Source organism: Electrophorus electricus, unplaced genomic scaffold (genome assembly GCF_041902795.1).
Source record: "Electrophorus electricus isolate QZ-2024a unplaced genomic scaffold, ASM4190279v1 Scaffold31, whole genome shotgun sequence".
Lineage (NCBI taxonomy): Eukaryota > Metazoa > Chordata > Actinopteri > Gymnotiformes > Gymnotidae > Electrophorus > Electrophorus electricus.
Genome location: NW_027658594.1, coordinates 1,326,379 through 1,350,436, shown reverse-complemented (window position 1 = coordinate 1,350,436; position 24,058 = coordinate 1,326,379). Strand labels below are relative to the sequence as shown.

At 42.0% G+C, this 24,058-nt stretch overlaps 1 protein-coding gene across 1 annotated transcript in view; it reads right to left on the bottom strand.

Moving 5' to 3' along the window:
• Nucleotides 1-24,058, bottom strand: part of LOC145655653 (homeodomain-interacting protein kinase 2-like) — a 146,694-nt gene that overhangs the window by 64,331 nt on the left and 58,305 nt on the right. The gene's annotated exons all lie outside the window — the stretch shown is intronic.

Genomic DNA, 24,058 nt, shown 5'->3' with positions numbered 1-24,058 from the left:
CACCGACTTCGCCTAAACGGTCGCTCTCGCGACAATGAACCAGTCCAATAAAAGAACGGAAACAAACTCTACTGCTCCGTAATTTGACCATTCGGAGCTCATATGTTTAAACATTGAAAATACAGACCTTTATTTTTGCAGGAATGCAAATTTACGCTGAAAATCCATTACTGTTAAATTTGAAATGGCCTTAAGGCACTATAAATATGACCAAATGACATTATTTCGTAATGAAAACGCAGAAACTTTTTTTATCATTAGCAAATTATTAACAATTAATATGATGCAAAAATAAAGAACATGCTGTCATCTATCTAAATATTGACAACATATTCCTTGTTCACTGCAGTCACATGCACTTATTTTATTTTATACAGCGAACATAAATAGGAAAGTGTTAACATTTCAGCTTAACCCTCAAATGTTTTTTCAGAGGCTGTAAAAATAGTGCATATAATACATTTTTGAAACCTATTACTACAGTATTACTACTATCCTACTGATATGCTGTTAAATATAGGTCCGGTTGCAGAGGTCTTTTTTTAGCAGCCGTACTAATACGTGTAGTAAGACAGGTAAGCGTGGTCGGGTCGGTCCGGGGTCGTACACGAGGTGGCGTTCAGGAGGTGACGGAGGGTCAGGCAGGAGACGAGGTCTAGAAAGCAGGCAGGAGTCAATAACCGGGAAACCACACAGGATGAGGAAACGCTCGTACGCCGTATAGGAAAGCAATACTTCGCGACTAGTATGCGATGAGGAGAAGCTTATTAAAGGGGTTGGTAATGAGGGGAATAGGACTCAGGTGTGGGCAATATTTGAGACAGGGATAGGTGCGGTGATCAGGATAGGTATGTGATCAGGACTACATAAAGAATTACTAAACAGTCCAGGGAAGTTATCATCAGGAGCTCCAGCCAGTCTTCCTATAAGGAATTACTAAACAGTCCAGGGAAGTTATCATCAGGAGCTCCAGCCAGTCTTCCTATCTTCGGCTGGGTTGGACCGGCTGGGCGGGATCTTCCCTCGATGACTTGGGTGGAGGCGGCTGCTCACGATTTGTCGCCCGCAGGTCCGGAAGCGCACCAGCTGATTTGTCCGTTTCAGGGGTGGGCACTGGTGACGTTGCCTCCTTGTCTTTACGAGGCTTAGGCGTAGGCGCTTTAAGTTCTGGGGCTGCGAGACTTCACGGAGGGAGTGTCCTCATAGGACAACGACGCTTCTCTGAAAGCCCCCCCAAGGGAGAATCCCCATGGAGGACCAGCTCCACCTGCCTCTCAAAGGCATTCAGGTCCAGGACACTGCAGTCCCTTACTCACCTAACTGACACACACACATACAAACAAGGAGACGTTTGGAAGCAGGGGCCGTATCGTGACAGTATGTAAGTAGGATTGCTGAGCTTGTGAAACAATTACATTTACATTTACGGCATTTAGCAGACGCTCTTATCCAGAGCGACTTACAAAAGTGCTTTGTCATTTACTCATAGAATATGTCCAAGTACAGTATAGTAGGTTAGAATTAAACATACCAATGAACAAGAATACTGTAGAATACAGGGATAAATGCTAATACTTAGAAGTGCAAAATACATAAGGTCTGTCTTAAACAATGATAAATGCTATAAACAATAAGTGCTAGAGTTTGTTAAAAAGCATAAATGCCCTACAATAAGTATTAAATTGGTGAGTCAATAAGGGAGCAGTGTCAGTTGTCCTTTAAATATTCTGCAAATAAATGGGTCTTCAGTCTGGGTTTGAAGACTGCAAAGGACTCTGCTGTCCGGACAGCAAGCGGGAGTTCATTCCACAATCTTGGAGCCAGGACAGAAAATAGTCTCGATGCTTGTCGTCCATGAGACCCGAAGCAAGGTATTTCAAGCCGAGCCGTACTTGAGGTTCGAAGTACTCGAGGTACAGATCGGGCTTTGACCATTGACCTCATGTATGAAGGGGCTGGTCCATGAAACCAATTTTAAACATCTTATGTGTAGTATAATGTACTCCATGCATTATTTTGTAGTGAATGCATTGTAGATTAGTGTTGCTGGTCATTTGGGTGCTTACTATATCATACTTTTGGGATACTTGTGGAAGTGACATGAAAGTAGTGTTATGAGGAATATGTTTGCCTTTTTCTATCCAAGGTGTAAAGTTTAATAATTTTTGTTGTTGTTGAAGGTAAAGTCTTGATTGTTCCAAATACGAGAATGAATAGTTCTTTGTTATCTTGTGGAATTTCCACCAGGCTGTTAGAGTTATGGCCTCTGTCAAACAGTTGAAACATGGATGTTTTTAATTGATTTGCCTGATGGTAAGTCTGACTTTTATATCTCTGCATAATGTTTGTTCTATGTCTATCCATATTCTGTCTGATATACTGGGTTTAATCCATTGTATTACATATTGTAGTTTATTTGCAATAATCAACTACAGTTCTGTATCATTGTGAGTTTGATTCTTTGTGATTTATTTTTCCAGTTATGATGGTGTCCAAAGGTTTAAACCAGGTTGCTGGAGCTGGATAGCAATAATTGAAAACAAATCATTTATCTTAGGCATTATCACTTTAATTGTTGCAATTCTTCCAAAGAGTATAAGGGGCAAATTTGTCCATCAATGAAGTTTGTCACTTATTGTTTTAAAAACTGGAATGATATTAAATTTGAATAACTGACAACTGCAGAGAGAATCTAATACCCAGATATGTAATGTGATTGGCATTCAGAGGGATGGGGAATGTTTTTTAATTGCATCATAAAGTTATGCTGCTGCAATAGTATAATATACAAATATACTAATTGAGATACAATTTTACCAGTTATGTGTGATGCTCTGTGATGGTCACAGAGAACACCACAGACAACTGTGTGGCACATCACTGTTAAACATGCTGATTGCAACCCTGGGCATCATGAACTGTACAATATTAACCTCAGACAACGTTCTCGGAGTGAAATCTATAAACATATTCATCTAACTATCATTACTTTCTCTAACAGCTCATTGGATGAGAGGCCATTAAGTGAAAGGGAGTTTTAATATCCTTTCTATTTTTAAGTTTAAAAAAACACAGACATAAAAATTTCAGAAAGTGAGACAGAGAAAGGAAACCAGACTTTAAAATGGTGCTTCGCTCTTGAGTTACAACAGTAGTGTAACGAGGGGTGGCCCGAGTGCCGCAGGGTGAGGGGCAGGACGCACAGACTCCAACGTCTGGGACGTACATTTATTAACATTTAACACAGAACACTAACGGCACTCACAAGAATCACACGCGATTAATACAAACAAGAAACGGTTAACTGCAAATGCACTGTATATGCAAAATGAAAGATGCAGGGAGTGGTTGGTCTCTTTTTCAATCAAATCTGAACAGAGTGAAATCTTCACATTTGATTAATTTGACAGACTTTAAAGGGATAATAGACAACATATAAAATGGAACAGAACACGATATAAAAAGGAACTAAATGAAAAACAAACCAAAAAATAATTTTTATCACACTTGCCCAGACAAGCACCAAATCAGACCAAAATAGATCAAGCAAAGGCATAACTGGGAAGAAGCATATTAGCCATTTATTACTCTATTGTTAACAACCTAACAACAGTAATCTGATTGTTAACTGATTGTTAACATACTTTTCAAGTCTTTTACCGTTTTGCTCCCAACATCCTATATGAATGGGTACGAATGCGGCTCATTACCCGCCTGCACAAACTGCTTCTGAAATACTGGGCAGCTAAAGGGTTCTTCACCTGTGTGGATTCTCATATGCTGCTTTCTGTGGCCTGTTTCGCCAAAGCCCTTCCTTACAGTACTATGACAAGCAGACACCCCTGTGTGAGGGTTTAGGTGCTCCTCAAGAGCCTGTGCATGTTAGAAACACATGTTGCAAATATCAGTGACGTTATTTCTCATTTTTGTGATTAGCCATGTTTTTCTGTAGCTACAAATACTTTGATTTTGAAAAAAAGTTTTTGGTAATTTAATAAAACAGACATCTTAAGTTTTACGACAAAATGTGCAAATAAGCTGGCCTGAGAGGTGCGTTCGGGAATATGACTCAGTGCGTCTCTGGTGCTGCTTTTGATGAGTGCAGTGTCATGAGAGTGCGGCCATCTAGCAGTACAAAGAGGGGTTACAGCTTCTCCCGGACGTTTCCAATAAATGTCTAGATTTGTGAGTTATAGAAAGACAGCTGGAAGAGAAGTCCTCCCAGCCCAGCACACAGGGCCAAGTGTCAAAGCGCTGGGAGGTGAACTGAACTTTCATCTTAGTCAGGTACTCCTGAACCCTCTTACAGTCATCAGACAGCAGCAGCCACGCATGTTTGGTCATGGGGTCCAATGTGACCTCATCCACAGCACTGCAGATCCAGTTCCACAATGAATTTGGAATGGATTTTGAAGTTCTCCAGGATCGCTGTTTACTGAGGACCCAAAGCTGTGAAACTACATCCTGGTTATGTTTGAGTAGAGACCATGCGATGAAGTCCAGGACAGGCAGCATGGGTTCCAGCTTCTTCTTAAGCTCCAGCTGCCTGAAATTCTGTGCCAACTCTGCCCTCATCATGCCGCACCGCTCTGAGACTGTCTGGAGTTCTTTAGCCCATTCAGTGTTTCTCTGCTTGGTCTCCTTCACTGCCTAGGTCCTTCACTTCCTCTCTCCTGCTGCCCTTCACGTGGACTGAACAATGTATCAACAGCTTTGAGACGGCTGGCCCACTGAAAAATGTGCTGGCAACAGTGTGGGGGTGTACGGTTCCACCGCAGTCATTACTGCTACTGGATGCAGCTGCAGCGCCCTCGTCAGGCTTACAGACACGCTCCACCTCTTGTTTCCACTGAGCGATAAACTTCACGCACTCCTTGAGACCGGCAAATTCCTCAGGTCTGGTGCTTGAGGTAATAAAAAGAGAACAGAGGTTTAACATTGAATTAGACATATTAATAACATAATCACAGAATGGTATGTGTCCTTTCAGAATGATTTGTGTACAGGGCAGAGGCCTCTGTAAAGGCCTCTGCAGGCTTCTGCAAAGGATGGTGGATAGGCTCCAGCACACTTACAAGTATGAGATATTATTTCCATCAGGCTCAGGACCATCTCTTTAGGATAAGGTCAAGAGAAATCTCTTGGAATGTGGTGTTAACAGGTTCCAACTGGTGTGGGTGTTTTATATTACTTTGCATATATTGACAAATGTATGGTTTGGATGCAATGGACGTGAAGACAAACGCAAATATGTAAAGGAATGTGGGGTGAATACATAACCACTACTGAAAAATGTATGAAAATGTGGGTTCTCTGATTTTTAGACATTCTCCAGAGGGTGCCTCAATAATGCGTGTTAATGTTAACCTACAATAAAGTACGTGCACAGTTATGCTCTTTAACCAATTCTGAAGTCTGCATTTTTATTTAATATTTGAATTGAACTTTAAAACTAGCCGACTGGGCACCTAGGAACCACATACTGTTGCTATGTGCAGAGATGTGGGCTTGCAGCCCATTGTTGGGCAGAGTCCATCGCACTGCTCCAATAGACCTGCTCTGACTGCTACTTTCCCACGTCGGCAGTCGAAGTCGTTTCTCCTTCACAATGCTTTTCACCTGGTTGGCCAGTTTCACCGTCTCAGTAGACAAGCTAAAAGAAACTGTTGGCAGCCTCTCGTTGCTCCTGTAATATGACCGTCGCCAGACCAGAGAGTGGAACTGGATGGCAGTGTGGCACTTGCAGCTGCAGTTTGTTTGCTTCAAGATTTAATACGTGTAAGTGACCTTTGCTTCTCATCCTGTCTTTACTGGTTTGTTAATAAGGTGATTAGAAATTGTGTTGTACATAAAGGAATATTACAGAATTATTCTCTATTTTAAGCTACACTGTTGGGTTTTGTTTTTTTGATCTTTACATTTATATTAATGCAACCCAATACACTTATCTAATGATCAGCTATGACCTGTAAGAACTGACAATCTGAACATTCAAACTTTAAGAGGAATAAAAACAAAAAAATGATCAGCTGTTCATGTCAAAATCTGTAATATGTAATAGAAATAACTGTAATATGTTCAATATAACTATAATATGTTCAATTACCACCATGTAACATATAACTGTAAATATGTCAATTGCAAGATGGGACTGTACATTCTGTACATACATATATAAATATCCATATATACATTGTACATATAAACATAATATATATATATATATATATATATATATATTGTACATGCACTATTAATATATTTTTGTATATATATAGAATATATTTCTCTATGCACCCCTGTTTTTCTTTTTCCTCAGATTGGACAGAGCACTCAACCATTTCACTGTGAGTTATACTGTGTATGACTATGTATGCGACAAATAAACCAAACTTGAAATGATTTTACCTTTTTCTGTCGTTTTCATTTTAAGCTTAGAATAACCAAGGCCTGGAATTTGTAAGGTGGTTTTGAATCCAGGTCAGCTAGGTGAGGACACCAATAGCTTACTGGGTAAGCAGCCACACTCTAACAATGGTGGGCTCGTGTGCAGAACAGTTAGAGCTTGGATCAAGCAAAACAAGAGGAAAAAACGAAACACCTCGGTGAGCGTGGAAAAGGGGAGAACAAAGAACGCCACGGAAAGAAATGGCAACCCCGATGCACTGGGGAAAACTCGAACTAAAAGCTCCCAAACAAAACCAGAAAACGGGGAGAAACTTGAATGGCTAAGGGAAGCCTCAGGAGAGAGACAGACTCGAGAGGGGAAAACTGGAGAAGGGAGGGGACGTGTAAAAACACTGACACCCTCGCAAAACAGAAAAGAGGCATAGCACAAGGGCTCACAGACCTCAATACCCAGAGTTACCGGCTAGGAGCTTGGCTCAAAACTTTATCAAAAACCCAGCACTGAATGATTGGGTCACTGGGCTTATATAAGGTCTAGCCCAGCTGTTGGGTGTTGATCCTGATCAGTGGCGTGGTTGACTCGACGCCTCCCTCTGGTCGAGGGGGCCTCGGCCTGGTGCCAACCCTTACAGGCTTGATGTCTACAGACATGGCAAAAATATTTCAATGTTCAATGCATTTCAGTTTCAATGTTTATTTTTTTCAGTTAAAATGTTATTTTTTTTTACTGCTTATTCTTCCATTAGACAGCCAGAAGCGCAGCACTGGTTAAAGTTTTTGAGCGGCTTCCTGCGCGCACTGGTCCTGGAGCACAGCGACTGCCTCATCCACCTTAGGGTGCAGAGACTCAGGAGACTCCAGCATATGCAGTAGCTCCGAGTTGTCCAGTTCCAGGAACAGACCCGTGATCTTCCCTGCAAGGGTGGGCTGCATGTTCTGGATCAGGGGAAACAGACGCTCACCCATATCTGCTTCTGCTCCTGTGGAGGTGCAGCAGCCAGCATGGAGGCACTGAGAGGTTCCTGACCCTGCACATGGACCGCAGCCAGCTGCACGGGCACCTGGAGCTCTGCCCCCAGGTGCTGCTGTGGGTTGAGAAACATAAATGTTTTATAATTGATTTGACTGATAAATGGTAAGTTCGACATTTATATCTAAGGGCTGTGTGCCCAGGTGTTGCTGTGGGCTGTGAACGCCTGAGGTGGTTTTGTACTGTGGTACTGCTCTCACCAGCGACGCCTTGTTGGCAGCTTCCGCGCTGGCCATCCCTGTCCCCGGAGCCTCAGATGCCATGGTCTGATAGGCCATCGTGCGTGGGACCTGGCAGGCGGTGGTTGGTCGGATGGCGCTGAAGGCCTGCGGGCAGGATGCGGCTGGACCGATGGCACTCGGCATATCCTGGACTTGCTGTGGGTGGACGCACTGCATGGCCCAGCAAGGGCTGGGGAGGAGTTGTGCCAGCTGGCTGCTTGCGCAGTAGGCAGGCCAGTTCTGAGCTTGTGGAATGGCTTCCATGTTGTAGCCGGAGGGCGGGGCAGGCTGGTAGGGGTTGAGCACGAGGTTGGGCAAGGCACTCACGCTGGCCGTGCGCTTCATGTACTTGTTGGAGAGGTGGGCCTGCCGCTCCTCCTTGCGCTGCGCCAGAGCCACGTACAGCGGCTTGGTGCCTACAACGCGCCCATTCATCTCCGTCATGGCCGTGGCGGCCTCCTCCGGCGAGGAGAAACACACGAAGCCGAACCCTTTGGAGCGGCCGCCCTCCATCATCACCTTGGCACTTGTGATGGTCCCGAACGGAGAGAACTCCTTACGTAGACGCGCGTCGTCCAGACCGTCGTCTAGGTTCTTGACGTACAGGTTGTCTCCCTGGTAGCGAGTCATACCGTCCTGCTTCATCTGCTCAAACTTTCGTTTCAGCCCTGTCTGCCTCTCGCCTTTCTTCTGGGCATAACCCACATACACCTTCTTCCCATTCAGCTCCTTCCCATTTATCTCATCCACAGCCCTCTGGGCATCCTCGTGCCTCTCGTAGTTCACAAAGCCAAAGCCCTTGGACTTGCCGCTCTCGTCGGTCATGACGCGAGTGCTCAGCGTTTGGCCAAACTTGCTGAAGATCTCCTTCAGCTTGTCGTCGTCCATGTCCTCTCCAAAGTTCTTGACGTACACATTGGTGAACTTTTTGGCCCTGGCCCCCATCTCAGCCTCTCGCTCCTTGCGAGACTTGAAGTGGCCAATGAACACTTTGCGGTCATTGAGCAACATGCCATTAAGTCTCTCAATTGCTCTCTCCGCAGCCTCACGGGTCTCAAAGTGCACAAAGCCGTAGCCCTTAGAGCCATTCTCGTCACACACCACCTTGCTGGAAAGGATGTTCCCAAAGGCAGAGAATGTGTCGTAAAGAGCTTCGCTGTCAATAGACTTGTCAAGGTTCTTGATGAAGATGTTGCCAACTCCACTCTTCCTCAGAGAGGGGTCTCTCTGGGACCACATAATTCGCACAGGTCTGCCTTTGATGATGTTAAAGTTCATAGTGTCCAAAGCACGCTCAGCATCTGCCTGCTGCTGAAAGTTCACGTATGCGTATCCAAGTGAGCGGAGGGTCATCGCGTCCCTGCAAATCCGTACGGAGACTATTGCGCCAGCAGGACTGAATTTCTCGTATAGCATGGCCTCGGTAACGTCTGGATGAAGGTCACCCACGTACAACGAAGTCATCGGCGAACTTGGAGCACTTGGATTCATTTTCGTGAGGATCGTCGGTCAACCTTTCTGGAAATCGTAGTCGAAAGTAGTAAATGAATAAAATAAAATCGTAAATGATTTAACCAAATGATCTAACTGCACGAATTATAAAACAGTTTGAAACAGCAATTCAACAGAGCCAGGCAAGTGTCGACCGACCAAAGCGATCAAAGCAACACTTTAGCTTTAGATTCAAATACATGACAACTTGGTTGTTACGTAAGAGTGCTTTTACGTAAATGTTTATTTTTAAATATTATACAAACGCTATTTATTTATTTATGAATTATTCAATTATTTTAACTTATAACGTTAATAGCGTGAATGAGAGGCTTTAACAACGCCTTATATTTCAAAATATTACCTAGTCACAGCATTTTCCAAAAATCGTCCATATGCTGCTCACACTGAATCATTTACCGCATGGCTCAGAATAAATACTTTTAGTTTGATAAACGCAGCAACATTCATTTTCTTTAGCCTAATGCTCGGCAAAAAACATCGCATTAAAGTTAATTAATGGGATGAAATCAGTTTGCCTTGGAGCAGGCCTATGTTCTTTGAGGTTAAAAATCATCGCCTGGATTGTAAACCTTAGTAGAGTTCCACAACGAGGTGCGATTTGTAAAAGGACGTCTTTTTCTCTCCGAGATAGAAATCTGGAGAAATAAATATATCAATTGATTTCCGCCCATCGGAGGACCTTTAGAACTTTATTATTTATTCATTATTTATTTCTAACTTCTCACTGTGTCCAACTATATCGGGTGTATAAAACGTATGAACAGACATAAATAACGTGGGGGAAACGGGAATAGGGGAGAGAGGAAAAATAAGACGAACAGAGACGAAACAGACAAACGGGAAATGCAGATAGAGTATTTTAAGTATTAGCCACCTGCACCATTACGGGAATGTGTGTGTGTGTGTGTGTGTGTGTTTGTGTGTGTGTGTGTGTGTGTGTGTGTGTGTGTGTGTGTGTGTGTGTGTGTGTTCGTGTGTGACTGCTTGTGTGCGTCTGCCTGTGTGTGTGTGTGAGAGAGAGAGAGAGAGGCTATGTGCGAGTGCACTGTATATGTACACGTACTAGATTGGGATATTTATCATTTATGGATTAGCTCTGTAAACTTTTTATCAAAGGAGTCCAGTCTAGGTTATTGGTTCTTATTGATTCATTCTGAGATTTTTTTCCATTGATATGTAGTCTATCAATAGATTTTTCCATTCGGTGACACTAATATTATTTTTTGTTTTCCAATTCATGAGTATGTTTGTATTTGCAATTAATAATGTTATATATATATTATCCTGTTTTTTTTCTATTGTCACATTGGTTGATGACATGTCTCCTAGGAGACATAAAGATGGTCTTGGATGGATAGGGTTATTTAAATCATGGGACATGTGTGTGATTACTTATTGCCAAAATTGCTTGATAGGTGTGCTCTGCCACACGATGTGAATGTAATCGTCAGCTGTCTTTGGAGTAAAGTATGTACAGATTGCTGAGCTTGTGAAACCAATTTTAAACATCCAATGTGTAGTATAATGTAATCTATGTATTATTTTGTACTGAATGCATTGTAGGTTAGTGTTGCTGTCATGTGGTAATTATTATTACACATTTTAATCCAAACTGTGGCGTCGGGAGCTAGTAATAAATCTTCCTCCCATTGTCTCGATGGGAGAGTAATTATGCGATTTGATTTCATTATTAGTTTGTATATCTTATGTGATAGTTTTTTTGTATTAGGAATGTTTATAATACTGATATGGATGCAGGTGAGTTTAATGTCTCTGAACTGATAGTTGCTCTTACCTGCTTTCTATATCTTATGTTTGGGCTACTTGTGGAAGTGACATGAAAGCAGTGTTATGTTTATGTGAGTCTGGAGTTTGATATCTTGTGAAATTTCCACCAGGCTGTTAGTATCATGGCCACCCACAAATTGTTGATCATGAATGTTCTTTAATTGATTTGACTGATAAATGGTAAGTCTGACTTTTAGATCTTTGCATAATGTTTGCTATATGTCTATCCATATTCTGTCTGATATACTAAGTTTTATCCATTTTATACCATATTATAGTTGATTTGCAATAATCAACTACAGTTCTGTAATGTTGTGAGTTTGATTCTATGTGATTTATTTTTCCAGTAGAATCAAGTTATGATGTTGTCCAAAGATTTTAGACAGGTTGGTGGCGCTGGAATAATTGAAAACAAATAATTTCGTTTAGGTAATATTCTCATTTTAATTATTGCAGTTTGTCCAAAGAGCATAAGGGGCAAATTTGTCCATCAATGAAGTTCGTCGCTTATTGTTTTAATAATTGGATGACTATTTATTTTTGAATAACAGACAACTGGGAAGAGAATTTAATACCCAGATATGTAATATGATTGGTATTCAGGGGGATGGGGTTTTTAATTGCATCATAAAGTTATGCTGCTAATATATAGTATAATACACAAATATCCTACTGGAGATACAATTTGACCAGTTATGTGTGATGTTCTGTGATGATCATATAGAACACCACAGACAACTGTTTGGCACATCACTGTTAAACCTCCTGATTGCAACCCGGGGCATCGTGAACTGTACAACATGACCCTCAGACAATGATCTCTGAGTGAAAGCGATAAACATAATCATCTTCATATCATCACTTTCTCTACAAGTTCAGTGGAAGAGATGTCAGTTAAAGGGAGTTTTAATACCCTTTCCATCTTTAAATTTAATAAAAACACAGATGGAAAAATTCCAGAAAGTGAGAGAGAGAAAGGAAACTAGACTTTAAAATGGTGCTGCCCTCTTGATTTACAACTGTAGATTATTGAAATTATTACAAATGTCCGATGCCAAAAGGGATTGTGTCAGTGTTTCACTACTCAGTATTGCATTTGGTAGACAGTATAAACAATTAGACTATGGTTAAAAAAATCACAGAAATAAAGCAAACACCAATATAATCTTGAACCACCTAGTCCCAGGAAACATTAGATTACTGGAACAAAATCAGACAACTAGCAGAACAACTTTTTAACCAATGATGCAGATGCACTTTTAGTGGATTTATTTATCTGTATTTCAATCCACTAAAGTTTTTCACTTGATCTAACATTACATTTAAGACCGAAATCCTGTTACGTCTCACAGAAGATTCCACTGATCAAGCTGCTACTTACCCATCCTGGTCCTGGAGTACCTTTGCTCTGTACACTTTAGTGATGTCTTTGCTACCAACAAGCCTATTTTAATCCATCAGATAGTAACCAAACGCTCCTTTGCTGCAGAGCACAGAAATCATTCAAATTTGCAGTCAACAGATACATCTGGGCCAGATTTTGGATCAATGGACTAGGCTGGAACTGCACATATACTGTATATGCAAAATTCAAAATACGGGGAGTGGTTGGTCTCTTTTGCAATCAAATCTGAATACTATGGAATTCGTTTCACATTTGTTTAATTTGACAGATTTTAAATGGATAATGGACATCACTAGACAAAAAGGAATAAACAACTATATGAAAAGGAACAAAACCAAAAACAAAGGAAGACTTTAACACACTTGCCCAAACAAGCACTAAATCTGACAAAAATAGATCAACCAATGACATAGCTGTGAAGGAACATATTAGCCATTGTTTTCTTGTCATCAACAGTAATTTTAACTGATTGTTAACATACTGTTCAAGTCTTCAACTGATTTGCTCCCAACATACGAATGGGTACAAATATGGTTCATTACCCACCTGCACAATTTGCTTCTGACATACTGGGCAGCTACAGGGTTCTTCTCCCATGTGGATTCTGACATACTGGGCAGCTACGGGCTTCTTCAGTTGTGTGGATTGTCTTCTGCTCCTCCATGTGGCCTGTTTCACCAAAGCCCTTCCTGCAGTATTTGCAGCACTATGGGAAGCGGACACCCTTGTGTGTGCGTTTAGGTGCTTCTCAAGAGTCTGGGCACGTTTGAAACACCTGCCCCAAACATCACTGACATTATTTCTTGTAGGTGATTAGCCACGTGTTTCTCTAGTCACAAGTACTTTTTGATTTATTTGTTTTTTTAAATAGGTAATTTTATATATAATGGCAACAAATGACATTTTAAGTTTTATGACAAAACGTGCAAACAAGCTGGCCTGAGAGGTGTGTAGCGGGATATGACTCAGTGCGTCTCTGGTGCTGCTTTTGATGAGTACAGTGTCATGAGTGTGTCTGTCCAGCGGTGCAAAGAGGGGATACAGTAAGGCATGGCATCGTGTTTATTCATTCGTTTGCATAGAAAATGACGCCTTTTCACATTGTGGAACTACAAATATGGCGGTCTTTTTTGTGCGGCGTAGTAATGACATATGTTGTGGAATTTTGAACAAACAGCAAGTCAGACGTGATTAAGAGAGTAATTTAATAAGAAAAAGAATAAAATAAATGTTTGGCTCTCCTCAGGTAGGGAGCCCCGAGTATACAAAACCGTGGCTAGTTATACTACTCCTGTGCTGTCTTTAACCAATCATCTTTTCTTAAGCAGCTCTTCTTTCCTTTGTTGCTGTGGCTATAAGCCAATCAGCTCTCAGCTTGGTTTTTTCCACAAACCAACCCAAACTGACTCCAAACAGTGTGGGTTGTGTGTCAAGTTGACCTTGATGTTAACAGTTCCTGATACATGTTCAACTTAATCAGCAACAGGCGGATATAAATGTGCAAACGGCATTATTAATTTAAGAACAAAAGGATCAGTGTGATTTTATATGAATCACATAATACATAGTTTCGTATCATTTTCCATCACACGTAAAAACAGAGTCTCACCGTATTGTCGGGCAGGAGGATCTGGACTCATTTATTACTTAATATCTTCCCCCATCTAGCGGTCATTAGAGGTTAGTCTTGAATTGATTTCTGTCGTGCAATATTTTAGATATAAATGTTTACATTTTCTATTACAGAACACGGCAAAGTATAGTCAACCAGTTCTAACCTTTTGAGAAAAACTTTAACTTCAAAGTAGGTGAATCTATTTACTTAGATTGAACCAATCGGATCACAGTTTATTTACATAGCATCAATGCTTTGAGTGCTTTAGATATAAGGACATCATGGCGATCTTTCTGCTCACACCTCAGTCAGTCTATAATTCTGTACTATGTGTTTCTATAGCTTCCAACTTTCACGAGTTTCTTGAATCTGTGGAGAAAAGTGCAGACTCAGGTACTTTCTTATTTGTGAACTTTTATACATTTTATGTAATTTATTTATCATCTATAATGTTTTATTACTTTTCATTTATAGATATAAGGACACAAAAACAGTTCATATACTCAATGAATTGTTACAAGATAATCTTTTCTAGAGAATGTTTACCATTTGTTAAAAGACTGATTTATTTCTAAAAGTTTATGCAGTGTGTTAATTTGTCACATGGAGGCAGAAGGGGTGAATCTGATATACCCCTCTTCCATCATCAACTATTCATGGAGTCCTTCAGTGGAGCTTGTACAACCAAAGAAACGCATACAGCGGTCACCGGCGGTTCTAAGTTACATCTAAAGAGGTCTAGGCCTATACACACTGTTCCACCTGAGGTAATAAAATGTTTTGGGGTAAAGGTATTTTCATGAGGCGATCTGTGATCTAATTATAATAGGCTTTGAAGCTCTCTGCAACAGGTGCAGAGTGGTGCAAGACTGTGTTTGAAAGCATAAAGAGGAATAATGTTTCTGGGGTATCTTAAGGCCTTTGTGGGTCTGTAAGTGCAGAGCAGAGGCTCTGATGCAGGTGGTTTCAAGGCCTCTGTGGAAGTCTACGGCAGATGACTCTGGACTGTTCCCGTGAGAAATAGCTTCCTAAGTATTGGTAAAGATCCCGGCTTTTAAAAGACGTGAAAGCCTCTTCGAGAGTTCTGTGGCTAAGCAAGGTTCATTATCTTACCATAAGAGCAGGGTGATACTGACCTGCAACATCATCTTGCAGGTGTTTGATGGTATGAGTTGAGATTATCTTTGTTAAAAACAAAAACAACAACAACAAAAAAAAAAACCCAGGAAAATCTTCCAATAGGATATACTGGGGTCAAGCTTCAATTTGTACAATGATAGATCTCAATTTGCATATATTGAATAATGTATGGTTGAACACAGTGGTTGAGATTTCAAACACCAGTATGTAGAGAAGGTGTGGCAATCACATAATCAGTTGTGAAAACTGGATAAAAATGTGTGTTCCTTGTGTGATTATTAGACATATTCTGGACTATGCCTCGTTTGTATGTAACGCTGAGCTCAAAATAAATAATGGACCTACTACTCTCTTCAATTAATTCTGCATCTTTATTTTCTGTTTAAAGAGGACTTAATAAAATTACTGGAATGTGGGCAATATCTAGTAACACAGTGCCGAGTCTGCTAAACGTAGATCCCAGCCTTTTATATGGCCTCTTCCCTTTAATTCTACTGACTATAATTAATGTAAACCTTGTCGATTCTGGTGTTTGCTGTATAGAGGTAGCGAAAACTTTGCTAAAACAATGAAAAATATGCATCCTGTGAAAAGTTTATTGAACAATATAACATTGTTCCTTACCCAGAGCCATAACACGTCATTGATGGAAATCACACTGATGTGAGGGCGGTATGGGCCAACTCAACTGTATTTCCTGATTGTTTTATTCTGCAGGAGGATGTGGTCCAAATATTTAAAAAATCACAGGTTTGTTTAAGAGGACATAGTCGAACAGTTTGGGCTTACTGTTATTTTAATACTAGTGGTAACTATTAGTAAATACAACAATCTGACCATCCTCATACTGCATTGAGGGGTGATGGGGTGATGGTACCAGATGATGTTTAGGTATGTGGTTATGTTAATTTATTTTTGTTCCTTTATATTCACATATTTTGCAAGTGCGTATGTTATTGAGTTTAAAACCATCCATATATTATGCAATTATAGAAAATACAGAAACTGCATGAGACTTCTCTTGACTTGCTAGAAGTTCAGACTGTAGCAAGCTTAGCATTAGTAAATGGAATAGGTGTCATTTTAAGGATTCATTTAAAGTATTCATGAGGTATTTCTCCTAACATCGATGTATCGACAGTACCAATAAAATAAATAGCATAACAAGAATTACAGGTGTATAATAGTGTAATTACCCACAATGGTTGAAGTGTTTGAAAAGAGTTGTATAAAAGAATAGTTGGTTGGTTCGTGGCATAAAGTCATGAAACGGTGAAATGAGGTCATAAAAAGAGTGTTTACAGGGGAAAGTGCTTTAACATTGAATTAGACAAACTAATAACATAAAACAAGGGAGTTTAGAGATTCTGTGTCCTTTCGTAATGATTTGTGCATATGGCAGGCTGCTGCAAAGGATCCTGGGTAAGCTTCAGCAGACCTCAGTGTAAGATATATTAATAATATTAATCATAATAATACTATTCAGAGGTTACTTGACTAGTAATCAGAATGTTGCTAGTTCAAGCCCTACCACTGCCAAGTTACCACTGCTGGGTCCCTGAACAGCAATGAATCCTCAATTGTATTATTAATACAATCCAATACACATGCCTAATGCTCAGCTGTCAACTGCAAAAACTGACATTCTGAGCATTCGAACAGTAAGAGGAACAAAAAGAAAGGAGTCACCGACTGTACACGTGTCAATCATTTAGCCTTTTTACATGTTGTTTTAGTTTACTGTAATCAAGGCCTGAAACTGGAGTCTATGGACCAGGCAAAAATATTTCAATATTTAATGCGTTTTTATTTTTTCAGCCAGCATAAGCGGAAGCTCCAAGTTGTCGATCTCCAGGAGCAAACCCGTCCCTGCAAGGTTGGGGTGCATGTTCTGGATCATGGGAAACAGACCATAGATCACCCAACATCTGCTTCTGCTCCTGCGGAGGTTCCAGATCCAGCACGGAGGCAGTGAGAGGTTCCTGGCCCAGAGATTGGTCTGCAGCGGGCCTGATGGTACTCGGCATGTATTGGAAATGCTGTGGCTGAATGCTGTGCGTAGCCCAGCGGGTGCTGGGGTGGAGCTGTGCCAGTTGCCTGCTCGGGTAGCAGGTAGCCCAGTTCTGAGCCTGTGGAATGGCCATCATGAAGTAGCCGGAGGGCGGGGCGGGCTGGTAGGGGTTGAGCACTGGGTTGCGCACGGCACTCACGCTGGCCATGCGCTGCATGTACTGGTGGGTGAGGTGGGCCTGCCGCTCCTCCTTGCGCTGCGCCAGGGCCACGTACAGCGGCTTGGTGCCTACGATGCACCCGTTCATCTCCTTCATTGCCTCGGTGGCCTCCTCCGGCGAGGAGAAACACACAAAGCCGAACCCTTTGGAGCGGCCGCCCTCCGTCATCACCTTGGCACTCGTGAATGTCCCGAATAGAGAGAACTCTTTACGCAGACGCTCGTCGTCCAGACTGTCGTCTAGGTTTTTAACGTACAGGTTCACTCCCTGGTAGCGAGTCGTGCCGTCCTGCTTCATCTGCTCAAACTTGCGTTTGAGCTCTGTCTGCCTCTCGCCTTTCTTCTGGGCACGAGCCACATACAGCTGCTTCCCATTCAACTTCTTCCCGTTCATCTCATCCACAGCCCTTTTGGCATCCTCGTGCCTCTCGAAGCTCACAAAGCCAAAGCCCTTGGACTTGCCGCTCTCGTCTGTCATGACGCGACGGCTCAGCGTTGGGCCGAACTTGCTGAAGATCTCATTTAGCTTGTTGTCGTCCATGTCCTCCCAAGTATGAGATATTATTTCCATCAGGCTCAGGACCATCTCTTTAGGATAAGGTCAAGAGAAATCTCTTGGAATGTGGTGTTAACAGGTTCCAACTGGTGTGGGTGTTTTATATTACTTTGCATATATTGACAAATGTATGGTTTGGATGCAATGGACGTGAAGACAAACGCAAATATGTAAAGGAATGTGGGGTGAATACATAACCACTACTGAAAAATGTATGAAAATGTGGGTTCTCTGATTTTTAGACATTCTCCAGAGGGTGCCTCAATAATGCGTGTTAATGTTAACCTACAATAAAGTACGTGCACAGTTATGCTATTTAACCAATTCTGAAGTCTGCATTTTTATTTAATATTTGAATTGAACTTTAAAACTAGCCGACTGGGCACCTAGGAACCACATACTGTTGCTATGTGCAGAGATGTGGGCTTGCAGCCCATTGTTGGGCAGAGTCCATCGCACTGCTCCAATAGACCTGCTCTGACTGCTACTTTCCCACGTCGGCAGTCGAAGTCGTTTCTCCTTCACAATGCTTTTCACCTGGTTGGCCAGTTTCACCGTCTCAGTAGACAAGCTAAAAGAAACTGTTGGCAGCCTCTCGTTGCTCCTGTAATATGACCGTCGCCAGACCAGAGAGTGGAACTGGATGGCAGTGTGGCACTTGCAGCTGCAGTTTGTTTGCTTCAAGATTTAATACGTGTAAGTGACCTTTGCTTCTCGTCCTGTCTTTACTGGTTTGTTAATAAGGTCATTTGAAATTGTGTTGTACATAAAGGAATATTACAGAATTATTCTCTATTTTAAGCTACACTGTGGGGTTTTGTTTTTTTGATCTTTACATTTATATTAATGCAACCCAATACACTTATCTAATGATCAGCTATGACCTGTAAGAACTGACAATCTGAACATTCAAACTTTAAGAGGAATAAAAACAAAAAAATGATCAGCTGTTCATGTCAAAATCTGTAATATGTAATAGAAATAACTGTAATATGTTCAATATAACTGTAATATGTTCAATTACCACCATGTAACATATAACTGTAAATATGTCAATTGCAAGATGGGACTGTACATTCTGTACATACATATATAAATATCCATATATACATTGTACATATAAACATTTTATATATATATATATATATATATATATATATATATATATATATATATATATATTGTACATGCACTATTAATATATTTTTGTATATATATAGAATATATTTCTCTATGCACCCCTGTTTTTCTTTTTCCTCAGATTGGACAGAGCACTCAACCATTTCACTGTGAGTTATACTGTGTATGACTATGTATGCGACAAATAAACCAAACTTGAAATGATTTTACCTTTTTCTGTCGTTTTCATTTTAAGCTTAGAATAACCAAGGCCTGGACTTTGTAAGGTGGTTTTTAATCCAGGTCAGCTAGGTGAGGACACCAATAGCTTACTGGGTAAGCAGCCACACTCTAACAATGGTGGGCTCGTGTGCAGAACAGTTAGAGCTTGGATCAAGCAAAACAAGAGGAAAAAACGAAACACCTCGGTGAGCGTGGAAAAGGGGAGAACAAAGAACGCCACGGAAAGAAATGGCAACCCCGATGCACTGGGGAAAACTCGAACTAAAAGTTCCCAAACAAAACCAGAAAACGGGGAGAAACTTGAATGGCTAAGGGAAGCCTCAGGAGAGAGACAGACTCGAGAGGGGAAAACTGGAGAAGGGAGGGGACGTGTAAAAACACTGACACCCTCGCAGAACAGAAAAGAGGCATAGCACAAGGGCTCACAGACCTCAATACCCCGAGTTACCGGCTAGGAGCTTGGCTCAAAACTTTAACAAAAACCCAGCACTGAATGACTGGGTCACTGGGCTTATATAAGGTCTAGCCCAGCTGTTGGGTGTTGATCCTGATCAGTGGCGTGGTTGACTCGACGCCTCCCTCTGGTTGAGGGGGCCTCGGCCTGGTGCCAACCCTTACAGGCTTGATGTCTACAGACATGGCAAAAATATTTCAATGTTCAATGCATTTCAGTTTCAATGTTTATTTTTTTCAGTTAAAATGTTAATTTTTTTTACTGCTTATTCTTCCATTAGACAGCCAGAAGCGCAGCACTGGTTAAAGTTTTTGAGCGGCTTCCTGCGCGCACTGGTCCTGGAGCACAGCGACTGCCTCATCCACCTTAGGGTGCAGAGACTCAGGAGACTCCAGCATATGCAGTAGCTCCGAGTTGTCCAGTTCCAGGAACAGACCCGTGATCTTCCCTGCAAGGGTGGGCTGCATGTTCTGGATCAGGGGAAACAGACGCTCACCCAGTATCTGCTTCTGCTCCTGTGGAGGTGCAGCAGCCAGCATGGAGGCACTGAGAGGTTCCTGACCCTGCACATGGACCGCAGCCAGCTGCACGGGCACCTGGAGCTCTGCCCCCAGGTGCTGCTGTGGGTTGAGAAACATAAATGTTTTATAATTGATTTGACTGATAAATGGTAAGTTCGACATTTATATCTAAGGGCTGTGTGCCCAGGTGTTGCTGTGGGCTGTGAACGCCTGAGGTGGTTTTGTACTGTGGTACTGCTCTCACCAGCGACGCCTTGTTGGCAGCTTCCGCGCTGGCCATCCCTGTCCCCGGAGCCTCAGATGCCATGGTCTGATAGGCCATCGTGCGTGGGACCTGGCAGGCGGTGGTTGGTCGGATGGCGCTGAAGGCCTGCGGGCAGGATGCGGCTGGACCGATGGCACTCGGCATATCCTGGACTTGCTGTGGGTGGACGCACTGCATGGCCCAGCAAGGGCTGGGGAGGAGTTGTGCCAGCTGGCTGCTTGCGCAGTAGGCAGGCCAGTTCTGAGCTTGTGGAATGGCTTCCATGTTGTAGCCGGAGGGTGGGGCAGGCTGGTAGGGGTTGAGCACGAGGTTGGGCAAGGCACTCACGCTGGCCGTGCGCTTCATGTACTTGTTGGAGAGGTGGGCCTGCCGCTCCTCCTTGCGCTGCGCCAGAGCCACGTACAGCGGCTTGGTGCCTACAACGCGCCCATTCATCTCCGTCATGGCCGTGGCGGCCTCCTCCGGCGAGGAGAAACACACGAAGCCGAACCCTTTGGAGCGGCCGCCCTCCATCATCACCTTGGCACTTGTGATGGTCCCGAACGGAGAGAACTCCTTACGTAGACGCGCGTCGTCCAGACCGTCGTCTAGGTTCTTGACGTACAGGTTGTCTCCCTGGTAGCGAGTCATACCGTCCTGCTTCATCTGCTCAAACTTTCGTTTCAGCCCTGTCTGCCTCTCGCCTTTCTTCTGGGCATAACCCACATACACCTTCTTCCCATTCAGCTCCTTCCCATTTATCTCATCCACAGCCCTCTGGGCATCCTCGTGCCTCTCGTAGTTCACAAAGCCAAAGCCCTTGGACTTGCCGCTCTCGTCGGTCATGACGCGAGTGCTCAGCGTTTGGCCAAACTTGCTGAAGATCTCCTTCAGCTTGTCGTCGTCCATGTCCTCTCCAAAGTTCTTGACGTACACATTGGTGAACTTTTTGGCCCTGGCCCCCATCTCAGCCTCTCGCTCCTTGCGAGACTTGAAGTGGCCAATGAACACTTTGCGGTCATTGAGCAACATGCCATTAAGTCTCTCAATTGCTCTCTCCGCAGCCTCACGGGTCTCAAAGTGCACAAAGCCGTAGCCCTTAGAGCCATTCTCGTCACACACCACCTTGCTGGAAAGGATGTTCCCAAAGGCAGAGAATGTGTCGTAAAGAGCTTCGCTGTCAATAGACTTGTCAAGGTTCTTGATGAAGATGTTGCCAACTCCACTCTTCCTCAGAGAGGGGTCTCTCTGGGACCACATAATTCGCACAGGTCTGCCTTTGATGATGTTAAAGTTCATAGTGTCCAAAGCACGCTCAGCATCTGCCTGCTGCTGAAAGTTCACGTATGCGTATCCAAGTGAGCGGAGGGTCATCGCGTCCCTGCAAATCCGTACGGAGACTATTGCGCCAGCAGGACTGAATTTCTCGTATAGCATGGCCTCGGTAACGTCTGGATGAAGGTCACCCACGTACAACGAAGTCATCGGCGAACTTGGAGCACTTGGATTCATTTTCGTGAGGATCGTCGGTCAACCTTTCTGGAAATCGTAGTCGAAAGTAGTAAATGAATAAAATAAAATCGTAAATGATTTAACCAAATGATCTAACTGCACGAATTATAAAACAGTTTGAAACAGCAATTCAACAGAGCCAGGCAAGTGTCGACCGACCAAAGCGATCAAAGCAACACTTTAGCTTTAGATTCAAATACATGACAACTTGGTTGTTACGTAAGAGTGCTTTTACGTAAATGTTTATTTTTAAATATTATACAAACGCTATTTATTTATTTATGAATTATTCAATTATTTTAACTTATAACGTTAATAGCGTGAATGAGAGGCTTTAACAACGCCTTATATTTCAAAATATTACCTAGTCACAGCATTTTCCAAAAATCGTCCATATGCTGCTCACACTGAATCATTTACCGCATGGCTCAGAATAAATACTTTTAGTTTGATAAACGCAGCAACATTCATTTTCTTTAGCCTAATGCTCGGCAAAAAACATCGCATTAAAGTTAATTAATGGGATGAAATCAGTTTGCCTTGGAGCAGGCCTATGTTCTTTGAGGTTAAAAATCATCGCCTGGATTGTAAACCTTAGTAGAGTTCCACAACGAGGTGCGATTTGTAAAAGGACGTCTTTTTCTCTCCGAGATAGAAATCTGGAGAAATAAATATATCAATTGATTTCCGCCCATCGGAGGACCTTTAGAACTTTATTATTTATTCATTATTTATTTCTAACTTCTCACTGTGTCCAACTATATCGGGTGTATAAAACGTATGAACAGACATAAATAACGTGGGGGAAACGGGAATAGGGGAGAGAGGAAAAATAAGACGAACAGAGACGAAACAGACAAACGGGAAATGCAGATAGAGTATTTTAAGTATTAGCCACCTGCACCATTACGGGAATGTGTGTGTGTGTGTGTGTGTGTGTTTGTGTGTGTGTGTGTGTGTGTGTGTGTGTGTGTGTGTGTGTGTGTGTGTGTGTGTGTTCGTGTGTGACTGCTTGTGTGCGTCTGCCTGTGTGTGTGTGTGAGAGAGAGAGAGAGAGGCTATGTGCGAGTGCACTGTATATGTACACGTACTAGATTGGGATATTTATCATTTATGGATTAGCTCTGTAAACTTTTTATCAAAGGAGTCCAGTCTAGGTTATTGGTTCTTATTGATTCATTCTGAGATTTTTTTCCATTGATATGTAGTCTATCAATAGATTTTTCCATTCGGTGACACTAATATTATTTTTTGTTTTCCAATTCATGAGTATGTTTGTATTTGCAATTAATAATGTTATATATATATTATCCTGTTTTTTTTCTATTGTCATATTGGTTGATGACATGTCTCCTAGGAGACATAAAGATGGTCTTGGATGGATAGGGTTATTTAAATCATGGGACATGTGTGTGATTACTTATTGCCAAAATTGCTTGATAGGTGTGCTCTGCCACACGATGTGAATGTAATCGTCAGCTGTCTTTGGAGTAAAGTATGTACAGATTGCTGAGCTTGTGAAACCAATTTTAAACATCCAATGTGTAGTATAATGTAATCTATGTATTATTTTGTACTGAATGCATTGTAGGTTAGTGTTGCTGTCATGTGGTAATTATTATTACACATTTTAATCCAAACTGTGGCGTCGGGAGCTAGTAATAAATCTTCCTCCCATTGTCTCGATGGGAGAGTAATTATGCGATTTGATTTCATTATTAGTTTGTATATCTTATGTGATAGTTTTTTTGTATTAGGAATGTTTATAATACTGATATGGATGCAGGTGAGTTTAATGTCTCTGAACTGATAGTTGCTCTTACCTGCTTTCTATATCTTATGTTTGGGCTACTTGTGGAAGTGACATGAAAGCAGTGTTATGTTTATGTGAGTCTGGAGTTTGATATCTTGTGAAATTTCCACCAGGCTGTTAGTATCATGGCCACCCACAAATTGTTGATCATGAATGTTCTTTAATTGATTTGACTGATAAATGGTAAGTCTGACTTTTAGATCTTTGCATAATGTTTGCTATATGTCTATCCATATTCTGTCTG